The following is a 15282-nucleotide window of genomic DNA, read 5'->3' on the forward strand; positions in this document are numbered from 1 at the left end:
TGATAGAGCAGTTTTGAAGCAATCTTTTTGCAGAATCTCCAAGTCAATATTGGGAGTGCTTGGAGGCCCATGCTGGAAAAGGAAACATCTTCATATAAAAACTAGACAGAAACATTCTCAGAAACTTCTTTGTGATGTCTACATTCAAGTCATAGAGTTTAACCTTCCTTTTGATAGAGCAGTTTTGAAACACTCTTTTTGTAGAATCTGCAAGTGGATATTTGGAGCGATTGTGCCTCTGGTGGAAAAGGAAATATCTTCGTATGGAAACTAGACGGAAGCCTTCTCAAAAACTAATTTTTGGTGTGTGTTTTCAACTCACAGACTTGTACCTTCTGTTTTATAGAGCAGTTTTGAAACACCTTTTTGGTAGAACTTTCAATTGGTTATTTGTAGCGCTTTGAGGCCTATGCTAGAAAAGGAAATATCTTCACTTAAAAACTAGATAGAAGCGTTTTCTCAAACTTCTTTGTGATGGGTGCATTCAACTCCCAGAGTTGAACTTTTCTTTTGATAGAGCAGTTTTGAAACACTGTTTTTGTAGGATCTGCATGTGTATATATGGAGTGCTTTGAAGACTATGCTGGGAAAGGAAATATCTTCACATAAAAACAAGATAGTAACATTCTCAAAAATTTATTTGTGACGTGTGCATTCAACATATAGAGTTAAATCATCCTTTTGATACAGCAGCTTTGAAGCACTCTTTTTGTAGTATTTGTGTGTGAATACTTAGAGCACTTTGAGGCCTTAGCTGGAAAAGGGAATATCCTCACATAAAAACAATAGAGAAGCATTCTCAGAAACTTCTTTGTGATGAGTGCCTTCAATTCACAGTGCTGAACATTCCTTTTGCTAGAGAAGTTGTGAAACACTCTTTTTCTAGAATCTGCAAGTGGATATTTGGAGCACTTTGAGGCCTATGCTGGAAAAGGAAATATCTTCAGTTAAAAACTAGACAGAAGCATTCTCAGAAACTTCTTTGTGATGTCTGCATTGAATTCACAGAGTTGAACCTTCCTTTTGACAGAGCATTTTTTGAAACACTATTTTTGTGGAATCTGCAAGTGAATATTTGGAGCGCTTTGAGGCCAACGCTCTAAAAGTAAATATCTTCACCTAAAAACTAGACAGACGCATTCTAAGAAACTTCTTTTTGATGAGTGCACTCAACTAACAAATTTGAACTTTTTTTCGAAAGAGCAGTTTTGAAACACTCTTTTTATAGAATCTGTAGGTGAATATTTGGAGTACTTTGAGGCCAGTGCTCCAAAAGTAAATATCATCAAATAAAAACTAGACAGAAACATTGTCAGAAACATCTTTATGATGTGTGCATTCAACTCACAGAGTTGAAGCTCCTTTTTGATAGATTAGTTTTGAAACACTCTTTTTGTATAATCTGCAAGGGGATATTTGGACTGATTTGAGGCATTCGTTGGAAACGGGAATATCTTCACTTAAAACTAGACAGAAGCCTTCTCAGAAACTTCTTTGTGATGTGTGCAATCAACTCACCTAGTTGAACCTTCCTTTTTTGATAGAGCAGTTGAAATACTCTTTTTGTAGATATGCAAGTGGACATTGGGAGCACTTTGAGGCCGTCTGAGGAAAAGGAAATGTCTTCACATAAAAACTAGACAGAAGCGTTTTCAGAAACTGGTTTGTGATGTGTGCATTCAATTCCCTGAGTTGAACTTTCCTGCTGATCAGCTATTTTGAAAGACTCTTTTTGTAAAATCTGCAAGTGGATATTTGGAGTGCTTTGAATCCTTCATTGGAAAAGGGAATATCTTAAAATAAAAACAAGACTGAAGCATTCTCAGAAACTTCTTTGTGATGTGCACATTCAACTCACAGAGTTGAACCTTCCTTTTGATAGAGCAGATATAAAACACTGTTTTTCTCGGATCTGCACTAGACATTTGTAGTACATTGAGGGCTATGTTGGAAAATGAAATATCTTCAAATAAAAACTAGACAGAAGCATTCTCAGAAATATCCTTGTGATGTTTGCATTCAACTGACAGAGTTGAACATACCTTTTAATAGATGAGTTGTGAAACACTCTTTTTGAGATACCTGCAAGTGGAAATTTTAAATGATTTCAGGCCTTTGTTGGAAACGGAATATCTTCACATAAAAACTAGACAGAAGCATTCTCATAAACGTCTTTGTGATGTGTTCATTCAATTCACAGAGTTGAACTTTTCTTTTGATAGAGCAGTTTTGAAACAATGTTTTTGTAGGATCTGCAATGGGATATTTGGACATATTTGAGGCCTTCTTTGGAAACTGGAATATCTTCACATAAAAGCTGGACAGAAGCATTCTTAGAAATTTCTTTGTGATATGTGCACTCAACTCACAGAGTTGAACCTTCCTTTTGCTATATCACTTTTGAAACCCACTTTCTGTAGATTCTGCAAGAGGACATTTGGAGCGCTTTAAGGCCTTTGGTGGAAAAGGAAATATCTTCACATACAAACTAGACAGAAACATTATCAGAAACATCTCTGTGATGTGTGCATTCAACTCAATGATTTGGGTCTTCCTTTTGATAGAGCAGTTTTGAAACACTCTTTTTGCAGAATCTGCAAGTGGATATTTGGAGCTCTTTGAATCCTTCATTGGAAACGGGAATATCTTCAAATAAAAACAAGACAGAAGCATTCTCAGAAACTACTTTGTGATATGTATATTCAACTCACAGAGTTCAACCCTTCATATGATAGAGTAGTTTTGAAACGCTCTTTTTGTAGAATCTGCAAGTGGACATTTGCAGCTCTTTGAGGTCTCTGGTGTAAAAAGAAATATCTTCACATAAAAACTAGACAGAATCATTCTCAGAAACTTCTTTGTGATGTTTTCATGCAATGCACAGAGTTGAACATATCTTTTCATAGAGCAGTAGTGAAACACTCTTTTTTAAGCACCTGCAAGTGGTTATTTGGACAGATTTGAGGCCTTCATTGGAAACAGGAATATCTTCACAGAAAAACTTGACAGAAGCATTCTCAAAAACTTCTTTCAGATGTGTGCATTCCCCTCACAGAGGTCAACATAACTTTTAATAGAGCAGTTTTGAAACACTCTTTCTGTGGAATCTGCAAGTGGATATTTAGACCTCTTTGATGCCTTCATTGGAAACGGGAATATCTTCACATAAAACTAGACAGAAGCATTCTCAGAAACTTCTTTTTCATGTGTGACTTCAACTGACAGATTTGAAACTTCCTTTTGATAGAGCAGTTTTGAAACATTTTGTGTAGAATCTGCAATTGGACTGTTTGAGAGCTTTGAGGCCTTCGGTGGAAAGGGAAATATCTTCACATAAATACTTGACTGAAGCGTTCTTAGAAACTTTTTGGTGATGTATGCATTCAACTCACAGAGTTGTACCTTTCTTTTCATAGAGCAGTTTTGAAACACTCTTTTTGTAGAATCTGAAAGAGGACAATTTGTAGGATTTTGAGGGCTGTGGTGGAAAAGGAACTATCTTCCAATAAAAATCAGACAGAAGCATTCTCAGAAACTTCTTTGAGAAGTTTGCATTCAACTCACAGAGTTGAACATTCCTTTTGATAGAGCAGTAGTGAAACACTCTTTTTGAAGAACCTGCAAGTGGATATTTGGACAGATTAGCGGCCTTCATTAAAAACAGGAATATCTTCACATAAAAACTGGACAGAAGCGTTATCAGTAATTTCTTTGTGATGTATGCTTTCAATTCACGGAGCAGAACATTAGTTTTCATGGAGTAGTTTTGAAACACTCTTTTTGTGTAATCCACAAGTGGATATTGGGACCGTTTCAGGGCTTCATTAGAAACGGAATTATCTTCCCATAAAAACTACACAGAAGCATTCTCAGAAACTTCTTTGTGATGGGTGCATTCAACTCACGGATTTGAACATAACTTTTCATAGAGCAGTTTTGAAACAGTCTTTTTGTAGAATCTGTAAGGGGATATTTGGACCGATTTGAGGCCTTTGTTGGAAACTTGAATATCGTCACATAAAAACTAGACAAAAGCATTGTCAGAAACTTCTTTGTGATGTGTGCATTCAACTCAAAGAGATAAACCTTCATTTTGATAGAGCAGTTTTGAAACCTTTTTTTGTGGAATGTGAATGTGGACAATTGGAGCACTTTGAGGCCTTCAGTGGAAAAGGAAATATCTTCACATAAAAACTAGACTGAGTATTCTCAGAAAGTTCTTTCTTTTGTGTGCATTCAACTTACAGAGTTGAACCTTCCTTTTGATAGAGCCGTTTAGATACAGTTTTTTTGTGGTATCTGAAAGTGGACATTTGAAGCACTTTGAGTTCTCCGGTGGAAAAGGAAATATCTTCACATGAAAACTAGACAGAAGCATTCTCAGAAACTTCTTTTTGAAGTGTGAATTCAACTCACTGAGTTGAATCTTCCTTTTGATAGAGTAGTTTTGAAACAGTTTTTTGTAGAATCTGCAAGCGGATATTTAGAGGGCTTTGAAGCCTTTGTTTGAAACGGGAATATCTTCAAATAAAATCTAGACTGAAGCACTCTCAGAAACAACTTTGTGATATGGCCATTCAACTTTCTTTTGATAGAGCAGTTTAGAAACTCTCTTTTTTGTAGAATCTGAAAGAGGTCATTTGTAGCACCTTGAGGGCTATCGTGGAAAAGGAAATATCTTCAAAAACTACACAGAAAATTCTCAGAAACAACTTTGGAATGTTTGCATTCAACTCACGGAGTTGAACATACATTTTCTTAGTGCAGTTGTTGAACACTCTTTTTGAAGGACCTGCAAGTGGATATTTGGAATGATTTGAGGCCTTCATTGAAAACGGGAACATCTTCACATATAAACTAGACAGAAGGATTCTCAGAAACTACTTTGTGATGTGCGCATTCAACTCATGGAGTTGAACATAACTATTCATAGAGCAGTTTTGAAACACTCCTTTTGTAGAATCTGCGAGAGCATATTTGGACAGTGTGAAGCCTTCATCGGAAATGGGAATATCTTCACATAAAATCTAGACAGAAGCATTCTCAGAAACTACTTTGTGATGTGTGCATTCGACTCACAGAGTTGAACATAACTTTTCATACAGCAGGTTTGAAACACTCTTTTTGTAGAATCTGAAAGGGGATATTTGGACCGATTTGAGGCTTTTGTTGCAAACGGGAATATCTTCAGATAAAAACAAGACCTGAGCACTGTCAGAAACTTCTTTGTGATGTGTGCATTCAGCTCACAGAGCTGATACTTCCTTTTGATAGAGCAGTTTGAAACCTTTTTCTATGGAATTTGCAAGTGGACATTTGGAGTGCTTTGAGGTATTTGGTGGAAAAGGCAACATCTTCACATAAAACTAGACAGAAGCAATCTCAGAAACTTCTCTGTGATCTGTGCATTCAACTCACAGAGTTGAACCATCCTTTTCATAGAGCAGTTTTGAAACACATTTTTTGTAGAATCTGGAAGTAGACAATTGGAGTGCTTAGAGGACTTCATTGGAAAAGGAAATCTCTTCACATAAAAACTAGACAGAAGCATTATCAGAAACTTCTTTGTGTTGTGTGCATTCAACTCCGCGTTGAATCTTACTTTTGATAGAGCAGTTTTGAAACACTGTTTTTGTAGTATCTGAAATTGGATACTTGGAGAGCTTTGAAGCCTTCATTGGAAACGGGAATGTGTTCAAATAAAATCAGTAGCATTCTCAGAAACTACTTTGTGATATGTGCATTCAACTCATAGAGATGAACATTTCCTTTGATAGAGCAGCTTTGAAACACTCTTTTTGTAGAATCTGCAAATGGACATTTGTATCGCTTTGAGGGCTATGGTGGAAATTGAAATATCTTCAAATAAAAACTAGACGGAAGCATTCACAGAAACTTCTTTGTGATATTTGCATTCACCTCACAGAGTTGAACTTGCCTTTTCATAGAGCAGTTGTGAAACAGTCTTTTTGAAATCCTGCAAGTGGATAATTTTACCAATTTGAGGCCTTCATTGTAATCGAGAAAATCATCACATAAAAACTACACAGAAACATTCTCAGAAACATCTTTGTGATGTGTGCATTCAAATCACAGAGTTGAAACTTTGTTTTGATAGACCAGTTTTGAATCACTCTTTTTGTATTATCTGAAATTGGATATTTGGAGCACTTGGAGGCCTATGGTAGAAAAGGAAATATCTTCACTTAAAAACTAGACAAAAACAATCTCAGAAACTCCTTTGTGATGTGTGCATTCAACTAACAGTGTTGAAATTTCCTTTTGATACAGCAGTTTTGAAACACTCTTTTTGTAGAATCTGCAAGTGGATATTTGGAGTACTTTGAAGCCTTCTTTGGGAACAGGAATATCTTCAAATGAAAACTAGACAGAAGCATTCTCAGAAACTACTTTGTGATGTGTGCATGCAACTCACAGAGTTGAGCCTTCCTTTTGATAGAATAGTTTTGAAACACTTTTTTTGAAGTATTTACTGGTGGATATTTCGAGCACATTGTGGCCTATGATAAAAAAGGAAATGTCTTCACATAATAACTAGACAGATGCATTCTCATAAACTTCTTTGTGATGTTTGAATTCAACTCACAGAGTTGAACATAACTTTTCATAGAGCTGTTTTGAAACACTCTTTTTCTAGCTTCTGCAAGTGGAATTTTGGAACGATTTGAGGCCTTCGTTTGAAACGGGAATTTCCTCACATAAAAAGTAGACAGAAGCATTCTCAGAAACTTCTTTGTGATGTGTGCATTGAGCTCAAGGTTTTGAACTATCTTTTTAAAGAGCATTTTTGAAGCACTCTTTTTTAGAATCTGCAAATGGACACTTTTAGCGATTTTGGGCTATGGTGGAAAAGGAAGTATCATCAAATAAAAACTACACAGAAGCATACTCAGAAACTTCTTTGTGATGTGTACGTTCAACTCATAGAATTGTACATATCTTTTCATAGAGCAGTTTTGAAACTGTATTTTTGTGGAATCTGCAAGTGAATACTTAGAACGCTTTGTGGCCTTCTTTGGCAATGGGAGTACCTGCACATAAAAACAAGAAAGAAGAATTTTCAGAAATTTTTTGTGATGTGTGCATTCAACTGACAGAGTTGATCCTTCCTTTTGATAGAGGAGTTTTGAGACACTGTTTTTGTAGATTCTGCAAGGGGATAGACCGATTTGAGGCCTTCATTGGAATCCGGAATAGCTTCACATAAAAACTAGACAGAAGGATTCTGAGAAACGATTTTGTGATGTGTGCATTGAACTCACAGTGTTGAACCTTCGTTTTCATAGAGCAGTTTTGAAACACTCTTTTTGTAGAATCTGCAAGTGGAAATTTGGTCCGCTTTGAGGCCTTTGTTGGAAACGGAAATATCTTCACATAAAACTTAGACAGAAGCATTCTCAGAGACTTCTTTGTGATGTGTGCTTTCAACTCACAGAGTTGAACCTTCCTCTTGATAGAACACTTTTGAAACACTCTTTTCCTAGAATCTGCAATGGGATATTTTGACCGTTTTGAAGCCTTCATCAGAAACAGGAATATCTTCACATAAAAGTACACAGAAGCATTCTCAGAAACTATTTTGTTATGTGAGCATTCAACTCACCGAGTTGAATCTTCCTTTTCTTAGAACAGTTTTGAAAAACTTTTTTTGCAGAATCTGCAAGAGGACATTTGGAGCGCTTTGAGGCCTTCAGTTTAAAAGGAAATATCTTCATATAAAAACTAGACAGAAGTATCCTAAGAAACTTCTTTGTGATGTGTGCATTCAACTCACAGTGTTGAACCTTCCTTTAGATACAGCAGTTTTGAAAAACCCTTTTCGTAGATTCTGCAAGCGGATATTTAGACCTATTTGAGGCCTTCCTTGGAAACGAGTACATCTTCACATAAAAACTAGACAGAAGCATTCTCAGAAACTGCTTTGTGATGTGTGCATTCAACTCATAGATTTGAACATAACTTTTCACAGAGCAGTTTTGAAACACTCTTTTTGTAGAATCTGCAAGTGGACAATTGGAGCACTTTTAGGAATTTGGTGGAATATGAAATATCCACATAAAAAGTAGACAGAAGCATTATCAGAAACTTCTTTGTGATGTGTGCATTTAACTCACAGAGTTCAACATAATTTTTAATAGAGCAGCTTTGAAACACTGTTTTTGTAGAATCTGCAAGTGGACATCTGGAGCACTTTGAGGCGTTCAGTGGAACAGGAAATATCTTCACATAAACACTAGACAGAAGCATTCTCAGAAACTTCTTTGTGATGTGTGCATTCAATTTACTGAGCTGAAACTTCCTTTTGATAGAGCAGGCTTGAAAATCTCTTTTTGTAGAATCTGCAAGTGGATATTTGGAGCACTTTGAATCCTTCCTTGGAAACGGGAATATCTTCAAATATAAACTAGACAGAAGCATTCTCAAAAACTGCATTGTGATGTGTGCATTCTTCTCACAGAGTTAAACTTTCCTTTTGATAGAGCAGTTATGAAACACTCTTTTTGTATAAACTGCAGGATGATGTTTGCACCATTTTGAGGCCTTCATTCGAAACGCATACACATTCACATAAAAACTAGACAGAAGCATTCTCAGAAACTTCTTTGTGATGTGTGCATTCAACTCACAGATTTTAACATTCATTTTGATAAAGCAGTTTCCAAACACTTCGTTTGTAGACTCTGCAAGTGGCCATTTGGAGCGCTTTGAGGCCTTCTGTGGAAAAGGAAATATCTTCACATAAAAACTAGACAGAAGCATTCTCAGAAACTTCTTTGTGATGTGTGCATTCTTCTCACAGAGTTGAACATACCTTTTCATAGAGCAGTTTTGTAACACTCTTTTTGTATGGTCCGCAAGGGGATATGTGGACCGATTTGAGGCCTTTTTTGGTAACGAGAATTTCTTCACATAAAAAATTGAGGGAAGCATTCTCAGAAACTTGTTTGTGAAATGTGCATTCTACTCACAGAGTTTTACCTTTCTTTTGATAGAGCAGTTTTGAAACCCCCTTTTTGTAGAATCTGCAAGTGGATATTTTGAATGCTATGGTTCCTTTGTTGGAATCCAGAATATCTTCAAATAAAAAATAGACAGAAGCATTCACATAAACTACTTTGTGATGTGTGCATTCAACTCACAGAGTTCAACCTTTCTTTTGATAGAGCAGTTTTGAAAAACTCTTTTTACAGAATCTGCTTGTGGACAATTGTAGCGCTTTGAGGGCTATGGTGGGATAGGAAATATCTTCAAATTAAAACCAGACAGAAATATTCTAAGAAACTTCTTTGTGATTTTTGCATTGAACTTACAGAGTTGAACATTCCTCTTCATAGAGCAGTTGTGAAACACTGTTTTTGAAGAACCTGCAACTGTATACTTGGACCAATTTGAGGCCCTCATTGGAAACGGGATTATCTTCACATAAAAACTAGACAGAAGCATTCTCAGAAATGTCTTTGTGATGTGTGCATTCATCTCACAGAGTTGAACCTTCCTTTTGATAGAGCAGTTTTGAGACACTGTTTTTGTAGAATCTGCAAAGCGATATTTGTACAGATTGTGTTCCTTCATTGGAAAGGGGAATATCTTCACAAAAATCTAAGCAGAAACATTCTCACAAACTCCTTTGTGATGTGTGCATTCAACTCACAGAGTTGAGAATACCTTTTCGTGGAGCAGTTGTGAAACACGCTTTTTGAAGAATCTGAAAGTGGATATTTGGGCCAATTTGAGGACTTCATTGGAAACGGGAATATCTTCACACAAATACTAGACAAAACCATTCTCAGAAAAGTCTTTGTGATGTGTGCATTGAACTCACAGAGTTGAACCTTCCTTTTGATAAAGCAGTTTTGAGACACTGTTTTTGTAGAATCTGCAAAGTGATATTTGGACCAGTTGCATTCCTTCGTTGGAAAGGGGAATATCTTCATAAAAATCTAAGCAGAAACATTCTCACAAACTCCTTTGTGATGTGTGCATTCAACTCACAGAATTGAGAATACCTTTTCGTAGAGCAGTTGTGAAACATGCTTTTTGAAGAACCTGCAAGTGGATATTTGGGCCAATTTGAGGACTTCATTGGAAACGGGTATATCTTCACATAAAAACTAGACAGAGGCATTCTGAGAAACTTCTTTGTGATATGTGCATTCAACTCACAGAGTTGAAACTTCCGTTTGATAGAGCAGTTTTTAAACACTCTTTTTGTAGAATCTGCAAGGGGATATTTGAACCGATTTGAGCCCTTCATTGAAAACGGGAATATCTGCACATAAAAACTGGACAGAAATATTCTCAGAAACATCTTTCTGATGACGTCATTCAACTCACAGATTTGAACCTTCCTTTTGATAGAGCAGTTTTGAAACAATTTTTTGTAGAAACTGCCAGTGGACATTCGGAGTGCTTTGAGGACTTCAGTGGAAAAAGAAATATCTTCATATAAAAATTAGACAGAAGCATTCTTTGAAACTACCTTTTGATGTGTGCATTCAACTCACAGAGTTGAACATTCCTTTTGATACAGCAGTTTTGAAACACTCTTTTTGTACAATCTGCAAGTGGACATTTGGAGCGGTTTGAAGCCTTCTTTGGTATCGCAAATATCTTCAAATAAAAACTAGACAGAAGAATTCTCAGAAAGCCCTTTGTGGTTTGTACATTCAACTTACAGAGTTGAGCTTTCCTTTTGATAGAGCAGTTTTGAAACAATGTTTTTGTAGAATCTACAAGTGGATATTTGGAGCGCTTTGAGGCCTATGTTAGTAAGGGAAATAACCTCACATAAAAACTAGACAGAAACATTCTCAGAAACTTCGTTGAGATGTGTGCATTCAACTCACAGGGTTGTATATAACTTTTCATAGAACATTTGTGAAACACTGTTTTTGAAGGACCTGCAAGTGGATATTTGGACCGATTTGAGGCTTTCATTGGAAACGGAAATATTTTCACCTATAAATTCCCCAAAAGCATTCTCAGAAACTTCTTTGTGATGTGTGCATTCAACTCACAGAGTTGAACATAGGTTTTCATAAAGCAGTTTTGAAACACTCTTTTTGTAGAATCTGCAAGTGGATATTTGCACTCCTTTGAGGCCTTCATTGGAGACAGGAATATCTGCACATAAAAACTAGAGAGACACACCCTCAGAAACTTCTTTGTGGTGTGTGCAGTCAATTCACAGAGTTCAACCTTACTTTTGATAGAGCAGACTGAAACACTCATTTTGTAGAATCTGCAAGGGGATATTTAGACGGTTTTGAGACCTTTGTTGGAAAGGGGAATATCTTCACATAAGAACTAGACAGAAGCGTTCTCAGAAACCTCTTTGTGATGTGCACATTCAACTCACAGAATTGAACCTTCCTTTTTATAGAGCAGTTTTGAAACACTTTTTGTGTAGAATCTGCTAGTGGATGTTTGCAGGGCTTAGAGACATTCGGTGGAAAAGGAAATATCTCCACGTAAAAACTAGACAATAGCATTCTCAGAAACTTCTTTGTGATGTGTGCATTGAACTCACAGAGTTGAATCTTCCTTTTGATAAAGCAGCTTCGAAACTTTCTTTTTGTAGAATCTGCAACTGGACATTTGCAGCACTTTGAAACATTCATTGGAAAAGGGAATATCTTCCACTAAAAACAAGGCAGAACCATTCTCAAAAACTGCTTTTTGATGTGTTCATTCAACTTACATAGCTGAATGTTACCTTTCATAGATCACTTTTGATACACTCTTTTTGTCAAATCTGCAAATGGACATTTGTAGCGCTTCATGGGCTATGGTGGAAAATGAAATATCTTCAAAGAAAATTAAACAGAAGTATTCTCAGAAACTTCTTTGTGATATGTGCATTCAGCTCACAGAGTTGAACATAACTTTTCATAGAGCAGCTTTGAAACCATTTTTTGTAGAATCTGCAAGGGTACATTTGATCACTTTGAGGCCTTCAGTGGAGAAGGAAATATCTTCACATAAAAACTAGACTAAGCAGTCACAGAAACTTCTTTGTGTTGTGGGCATTCAACTGACAGATTTGAACCTTCCTTTAGATAGAGCTGTTTTGAAACACTGTTATTGTAGAAAATGCAAGTGGATATTTGGAGGGCTTTGAGTCCTATGCTGGAAAAGGAAATATCCTCACATAAAAACTAGACAGAAGCATTCTCAGAAACTGGTTTGTGATGTGTGCATTCAACTCACAGAGTTGAACCTTCCTTTTGATAGAGCAGTTTTGAAACACTCTTTTTGTAGAAACTGAAAGTGGATATTTAGAGAGCTTTGTGGCCTATGCTAGAAAAGGAAATATCTTCACATAAAAACTAGACAGAAGTGTTCTCAGAAACTTATTTGTCATGTGTGCATTCAACTTACAGAGTTGAACTTTCCTTTAGATAGGGTAGTTTTGAAACACTGTTTTTGTAAAATCTACAAGTGGATATTTGGCAGGCTTTGAGGCCTTTCCTGGAAAAAGAAATATCTTCACATAAAAACTGGACAGAAGGGTTCTCAGAAACTTCTTTCTGATGTGTGCATTCAACTCACAGGGTTGAAACTTACTTTTGATAGAGCAGTATTGAAACACACTTTTGGTAGAATCTGCAAGTGGATTATTAGAGCACTTTGAGTCCTATGATAGAAAAGGAAATATCCTCACGTATAAACTAGACAGAAGCATTCTAAGAAACTTCTTTGTGATGTTTGCATTGAACTCACTGAGTTGAACTTAACGTTTCATAGAGTAGTTTTGAATCACTCTTTTTGTAGAATCTTCAAGTGGACATTTTGAGTGCATTGACGTCTTAGGTGGAAAAGGAAATATCTTTACATAAAAACTACAGAGTAGCATTCTCAGAAATTTATTTATGATGCGTGCATTCAACTCATGGGTTTGAACATTCGCTTTCATATAGCAGTTTTGAAACTCTCTTTTTGTAGAATTTGCAAGTGGATATTTGCAGTGCTTTGAGGCCTAAGGTAGAAAAGGAAACATCTTCATATAAAAGCTACACAGAAGCTTTCTCAGAAACTTCTTTGTGATGTGTGTATTCAACTGACACGGTATAACCTTCCTTTTTATAGAGCAGTTTTGAAACACTCTTTTTCTAGAACCTGCAAGTGGTTATTTGGAGCGCTTTGAAGCCTTCATTGGAAACGGTAATATCTTCAAATAAAAACTAGACAGAAGCATTCTCAGAAACTACCTTGTAATGTGTGCTTTCAACTCACCAAATTGAGCATTTCTTTTGATAGAGCAGTTTTGAATCTCACTTTTTGTAGAATCTGCCAGTGGATATTTGGAGTGCTTTGAGGCCTACATTAGGAAAGGAAATATCTTCACATAAAATGTAGAGAGATGCATTCTCAGGAACTTCTTTTTTTTTTTTTTATGAATTTATTTTTTATTTTAACTTTAAAAAACACGCTTAAGAAAGTTATGAGAACACTGCAAAGAACTTCCATATACTTTTCTTTTTATTATTATTATTATTATTATCATTATTATACTTTAGGTTTTATGGTACATGTGCGCAATGTGCAGGTAAGTTACATATGTATACATGTGCCATGCTGGTGCGCTGCACCCACCAACTTGTCATCTAGCATTAGGTATATCTCCCAATGCTAACCCTCCCCCCTCCCCCCACCCCACAACAGTCCCCGAAGTGTGATGTTCCCCTTCCTGTGTCCATGTGTTCTCATTGTTCAATTCCCACCTATGAGTGAGAATATGCGGTGTTTGGTTTTTTGTTCTTGCGATAGTTTACTGAGAATGATGATTTCCAGTTTCATCCATGTCCCTACAAAGGACGTGAACTCATCATTTTTTATGGCTGCATAGCACACGTATGTTTATTGCCGCATTATTCACAATAGCAAAGACTTGGAACCAACCCAAATGTCCAACAATGATAGACTGGATTAAGAAAATGTGGCACATATACATCAGGAACTTCTTTGAGATGTGTGCATTCAACTCACAGGGTTGAACCTTCCTTTTTATAGAGCAGTTTTGAAACACATTTTTTGTAGAATCTGCAATTGGTATTTGGAGAGATTTGAAGCCTTCGTTGGAAACGGGAATTTCTTCAAATAAAGAAGAGATGGAAGCATTCCCAGAAACTGTTTTGTGATGTGTACATTCAACTCACAGAGATGAACCTTTCTTTTGATAGATCAGTTTTGAAACACTCTTTTTGCAGCATCTTCAAATAGTTGCTTGTAGCGCTTTGAGAGCTCTGGTGGAAAAGGAAATATCTTCAAATAAAAACTACACAGAAGTATTCACAGAAACTTCTTTGTTATGTGCACATTCAACTCACAGAGTTGAACACACCTTTTCATAGAGCAGTTGTGAAACTCTTTTTGAAGGACCTGCAAGTGGATATTAGGACCGATTTGAGGCCTTCATTGGAAATGGGAATGTCTTCACATAAAACTAGACAGAACCATTCTCAGAAACTTCTTTGTGATGTGTGAATTCAATTCACATTGTTGTACATAATTTTTCATAGAGCAGTTTTGATACACTCTTTTTGTAGAATCTGCAAGTGCCTATTTAGACGACTTTGAGGCCGTTGTTGGAAAAGGGAATATCTGCAGATAAAAACTTGACAGAAGCATTCTCAGAAACTTCTTTGTGATGTGTGCATTCAACTCACAGAGTTGAAGCTTCCTTTTGATAGAGCAGTTTTGAAACTCTCTTTTTGTCAAATCTGCACGGGGATATTTTGACCGTTTTGAGGCTTTTGATTTAAACGGGAATACCTTCACATAAAAACTAGAGAGAAGCATTCTTAGAAACATCTTTGTGATGTGTGTATTCAACTCACAGAGTTGAACCTTTGTTTTGATAGAGCAATTTTGTAACACATTTTTGGTAGAATCTGCAAGAGGACATTTCGAGCCCTTTGAGACCTTTGGTACAAAAGGAAATATCTTCACATAAATACTAGACAGAAGCATTGTCAGAAACTTTTTTGTGAAGTGTGCATTCAAACTCACAGTGATGAGCTTTCCTTTTGATAGAGCAGCTTTGAAAGACTCTTATTGTAGAATCTCCAAGTGGATATTTGGAGCACTTTGAATCCTTCGTTGGAAATGGGAATATCTTCAAATAAAAACTAGACAGAAGCATTCTCCAAAACTACTTTGAGATGTACGCTTTCGATTCATGGAGTTGAGCCTTTCTTTTGATAGAGCAGTTTTGAAAACACTTTTTGTAGAATCTGCAAATGGATATTTGGACTGCCT

The sequence above is a fragment of the Pongo pygmaeus genome, chromosome 17 (genome assembly GCF_028885625.2).
Source record: "Pongo pygmaeus isolate AG05252 chromosome 17, NHGRI_mPonPyg2-v2.0_pri, whole genome shotgun sequence".
NCBI classification, from domain to species: domain Eukaryota; kingdom Metazoa; phylum Chordata; class Mammalia; order Primates; family Hominidae; genus Pongo; species Pongo pygmaeus.